Below are 6,000 nucleotides of genomic sequence, written 5' to 3' on the forward strand. Positions count from 1 at the left end.
TACAGTATCATCATTCAAAAAGCAAGAACATCGCTCGCTTCTTGACATTCCAATATCAGCTCATAATGAAAACCTGCCGAAGAAGAATGTACTGAGAATGGACCACTAGATAAGGTACGAATTTCAGCATTCTGATACATGTTTCTTAACCAAAATTTTACGTAAAACACGATGCACACAACGAAAATTACCGAAATTAACTCCTTACGAAGATATTTAATGATTCTTAATGCGTGAATTCAAACCACCCGCTCATGAAAACTCAATACTCTACGTGATTCACATCGCGCGCTAAACGTTATCATGACAGTCTCTGCGATATAAAAATCTGGCAACCTTAATCTTGACGCTTTGGCTCAGTTATAGCAAATTGCTAATAGTTTGAACAACACATGATGGGAAATGAAAATTGCTCGATTGAGAAGCTTGCTGAAACCGTTGTAGTGGGCGATTTGACTCACGTAGAGTTTTGAGTTTCTTGTGAGCGGGCAGTTCAAATTCCTCGTAACCAATGTGAAATAAAAACGTTAATATCTTCGTTAGGAGTTGGTTTCCGTAATTTTCGATGTGTGAATCGTTTTCCACGTGAAATTCTGGTTAAGAAACATGTATCAGATCGCTTAAATTCGTACCTTGTCTAGTGGTCCATTCCAAGCAAACTCTTTTGGACGAGATGGTAGACGAATTTTTACGTCAAAAAAATTATTTCCAGTCATTATCCACACAGCAAGATTATTGCTGACATTATCCATACTTAGGAAATTACCCGTGACACGGACAGAGAAAGAATGAGGGAAAGATTATGCGAGCTGTGCTAAGTAATTAATGGCTGTCTAGGGTGAGATGGCAAGGGGGCCAACGGCGACAAGAAAGAGAAACTGAGGGTATGATAAGTTGCTGACCCCATTTTTTATCCCCCTTGTCCCCTGGGCAAAAACTGTGCGTCGCCAAAGAGAACTGCAGACGCTATGCTCCACATTTTTCCCCCCAAGGAGATACCATGAACCACTCGGTAGAGGAAGAACTGAGGTACTTCGAGACCACTTCCTAAACGTCTAAAATTCATTTATGATTGGAAAATTGGCGTTCACAAACGCTGGTTTCGCATTCGTGATTTCAATATAATTTCCACAAAATCGTCGTTGAAAAATGTCGTTTTAAATTTAAGGGTTCCTGACATTCAAATTTTTAAATTGTTTTCGATCAATTCAAATTTTCCGCCAGAAAAAGGAACCCCATCAGCGTTGTGGACAGGGCTCATGAGTTGAAGCGCCAAACGAACGGCAGCGGGCGCGGTTTCGTTGCCGCTGACGTCACTGCACTGAAAAAAAAATCTCGGTGTATTTACTAAGAAAAGAGTATAAAATTACCAAGAATTCAGGGTTCTATTTGATCCCAGTTTTTTCTTGGTAAAATTACCATTTATGGAATTGGTAATTTTACCGAGAAATCTCGGTAAAATTATTGACTTTCTCGGTAATTTTACTGGACCTTGGTAAGAACTTCAATATTTTTTATCGACTGCGGTAGGATTACCGAGATAAAATGGCAAAGTTACCGAGAATTGATTACCAATAGAGGTGGTATTCTTACCTGAAAAAAACAGTAAAAATACCGGTTTTTAGGGAAGCTTACCAGTCTGTCTTGGTAAAATTACCAATAATTGGTAAAAAAAGTGAGACTGTAAAGGAACCAACGTACCTTGGTAAAAACGCCGAGAATTTTTTTTTAAGTGTGACGCTTTATTATTCTCATTCCTTTCTTACGGCCAGAGAACTAACGAGCACACCCCATATTCCTCACCTGCACATACATTTGTTTGATAGAAATACGTCCAATTGGACCGAGTTTATCAGAAACGAACCAATCCACATTTTTGAAAAAAATTGGGTTGAGATCGTTATTGAGTTCCAATAGTCCTATATTTTCTCCTGCCAAAAACTGAAAATCGAAAAACAGAAATTAGTTTGTAAAAAAGGGGGTTAGAGTTTATTTTCTACTTTGAGCCCTATGCAGGAATGAAACTTCAAACCTCGTTTTCTCCGTTTCAACTTAATGTGGGGTTGGTCCCTTTCTGATGAACTCGGTTCAATTAAAGTTGAAACATGAGGCCCAATAACGTATCTCATATCTTCAGCTTGGTTGCTCATGTATAGCTCTAGAAACACCATAACGAAAGACAAACGGAAACAACACAACATGAAAATAGAGTAAAGGTTGGAACGTGCGTTGATAACGGCGCAGAGATACAACTATTCGTGCTTGATGAATGTCCGTGTTGCGTCTGACAATTTGAAGGCGCGATGGCGCAAGTCGTAAGCTTGCAACGCTTTGCTCTTAGCTGCTAACAATATGTCGCTAGATTCGAGAAAAAAGTTGAATAACAACAAAAAAATGCTACTTTAACCACCCCCGTGGTTAAATTGGCTTACAATAAGTGGTTAAAGTAGCTTTTTTTTGTTGTGAAATCTACGTTGAAATATTGTAGTCACTTTTTTTAGCAATTGAATTGTTAAATCAGCAATTTCATTTCTTCCGTGTGAAAATGAGCTGGTAACAGCTCGAAACGTCCTGCTTTTTTAGGTTTTCCATGTTTTAGCCTTGTTTGCCCATGTTTTAATTCTCTCCTTCTTCATCTGTATAGGTTAGACACACTGATTTTATGACAGATTCTTCCTGGAGACGCTACGGTAAGTACTTGCTCATTTGTGGATGACACGCGCGAATAACTTAAATTTAAGCGTTGTTCGTCTCGGCCGGAGACGCGCAACACTCACTCGCCTGTTGTATTTATGTCAATGCACTCGGTGAGACATTGAAGAGCTCTCAAGCATCAAGGGCTCTCAGTGTCAAGGTGACGAATAAATAATCAGCCGCTGGTCCCGCATCCTCTCCTCATATGCCTCCTTCTCCCCTTCGCTTGCAAACTGCAACAACGTGAAGCTTTCTTCGCTTTGCTAACGTCTATCGGCTCTCCTGTGGTAGAACGTAGGGGTAGAATATAGGTCGCAGGCGATGGGCCACTAAACCATGAAAGAATTTTGACTTGAGAATACATTTTTCGAAAATATAATGCACTGTAAAAAAAAAACACGTCGGATCAAGAGTTCCGACTCTTAAAAACATCGACAAGAAAAATTACTCTTGATTCAATCAGATTTAAACTTGAATCAATAGCCAAAACTCTTAATTTGAGCGGATTTCCTTTTGATTTAAGCTTAAATCTAATTGAATCAAGAGTCCATTTTCTTGTCAATGTTTTCAAGAGTCTAGACTTTATAGCCAATGTGTTTTTGTTTTCCAGCATAGGGGTTTCTACGACTTCCGTCAAATATCTTTCTAGTACTCGTAAATGAAAACAAAAGGAGAACAGAATCTATATCTTCAGAATCCAAGAATCAAATCTCATCCAAGTTAGCTGTATAGTTAACAAGCAGCAATTCCACGTTGAGAGACGTTTTATTTTAACGAACATCAGTGGAAAATGCGATTAGCATAGATAGCCATTTGACTGCTGTAGTGCATCACTTCCATCATTGCCCCGGCATTCCGGTGCGTTTGAAATTCCTTAGAGTCTTTGGACTTTTTTAAAGCGAGCTTTTCCGGGATTTTGGCTCCAAAAATACGCAATAAATCACCACGTAATCTACTCACTTGGTGCTTTCAGAGTACATATTAAATAAAAAGCACGAGGTTTGGCGACGCAATTCAGATCTTCCTGATGGATTGTGATTGTTGAGACATTTACCACAAAACACGACTCTTTTGCCGTAGTAGCTAAGAGAGCAATAAGTGCAAAAATGAAGTTTTGAGAAAACGGGCTCAGAAGCTTCTGAGCGGAAAATTCTATTGAAAGATGTCTCAGTTCTTTGTCAAATTGCCGATAATCATGCGGAAGACTCCTAGAAAATCGTTTCGATGTTTAAAAATGGACCGATTTCATATTGGTTACAGATACGGCAATGTTAGCTCCTCCAAGATTACGTGAATACTTCACGCATTGCGCATAATCCACGGTGCGCGCTGTTAGTGCCTGCAAGACTGCATGGATACTACACGCACTCCACGTACGCCACTGCGCTGCCGTGATAGCGAAGAGAGCAGTAAGTGCAAAAATGAAATTTTGAGAAAACGGGCTCAGAAGGTGACTGGAAAATTGTATTGAAAGAAGCCTTCGTTCTTTGTCAAATTACCACTAGACTCCGAGAGACTCTTAGATATCGTTTGAATGATAAAAAATCGACCGATTTTATTTCAATCATATAAAAATGTCATGAGTACGGAGTCGATTTACACATGCTCTTCGTAGACTTCAAGGAAGCATTCGACAGTGTCAATAGAAAGGCACTCATAAAGGCCCTGGATGAAATGAATGTACCAAGAAAGCTCATCAAACTTATAACAATGACCATGAGTAGCACCAAAGCCAAGGTTAAAATAGGAAATAAAGTGAGCAATGTTTTCGACTTTAACAAGGGCGTGAAGCAAGGGGATGGATTGTCAAGTACGCTATTTATAATAGCGCTGCACATGGCGGTCAAACATGTCGACCAAAGAGGGACAATATTCACGAAATCTAGTCAAACATGTGCCTATGCAGATGACATTGCCCTAATTGCGAGAACTAAAGAAAAATTAATAGAGATCTACAAAGAATTGGAAAAAAGAGCAAGAGATTTAGGACTAGTGGTAAATGTAATTAAAACCAAGTACATGATATTATCATCCTCAGAGTCAAGAAGAAAACCGCAAAACTTAATAATTGATGGCAAAGAATTTGAAGGAGTCAAAAAGTTCAAGTATCTGGGAAACCTAATCGATAATGAAGCCAGAACAACTACGTCAATTAAAGATAGAACAAGTTGGTTTTTGCAATCGCTAGCGATAGCAATATTCGTCATGGGAACTTTAGCTTCTGGGATATGAAAATTTTAAGGTACAGTTCGTTTGTAGTATCTTCAGAATTGAAGGGGCTATGTAATTTTGTGTCAACATCTCTTTTTTAACATTTTTAATTTTTTTTTCTTTGCATACAAGAAAGCTGTTATTTACCAATTATTTATTTTCGTTGGATTATACATAGTTTTCGGAAGTTAACGCATTTAACTTTCAGTTTCGCTTTTTCGGCGTAAAGTATGATATTTTTACTCTACACATATGCCCGAATACGCATCATAAGTGACCTATGTGCCTCCTAAGTTGCCGTTTTTTCATTCAAATAGATGTAACTAAAATGTTCGATGTGCACTATACTACTTTCATGTCATTGCTTTATTTATTTTTGAAAAAAGAAAATACCATCATTAATTTGGGCGAACAGAGAAAATATACATCAATATTTGGGTCAATATCTCCCTGATTATATAACGGATGAATATATCAGTATTTCTGTATCAAAAAACTTAGCTTTTGTCTTCAGAGATACACTGATTCTAGTCTAAGTCAATTTGTTTTATTGAAAAGACAAAAAAAACAAAAATAAAAAAAAAAAAAAAAAACAACTGAAATGTTAGACATACTATTTTCATGTCTTTCTATTTGTATCAATAGGTACATCTTGCTTAACTTACGAACGTTGAATGCAAATAAACTTTATTGAAAAAAAGAAAATAACGTCATTAATTTGGGGAAACATGTGGCTGATTATATGAAGGAGGTATATTCCAGTATTTTTGTTTAACATATTAACTCACGAGAAAATATTCGTACATTTATCATCTAGTATTAATTATTTTTTGATGATTGGTCTAAAACATTCAATACAACCATTAAAAATTAACTCCCATCGCCGGGTATCGAACTCCCAATCACCTATTGCCCGCACCTTAACAAAATAATGGGGCGCCTCAGTCAACTAGGCTACCACAGATCCACGGCTGACCGAAAAAAAATAGCATTTAAAAGACTCGGACGATGGGCGGGACTTATCACAAGAGTTGTCCTTGAGCGATTCGCGTCTTCGATATGAGAGAAACGAGCTAAGCGCCTTTCTCTGTGAGA

This window comes from Bemisia tabaci, chromosome 9, assembly GCF_918797505.1.
Source record: "Bemisia tabaci chromosome 9, PGI_BMITA_v3".
NCBI classification, from domain to species: domain Eukaryota; kingdom Metazoa; phylum Arthropoda; class Insecta; order Hemiptera; family Aleyrodidae; genus Bemisia; species Bemisia tabaci.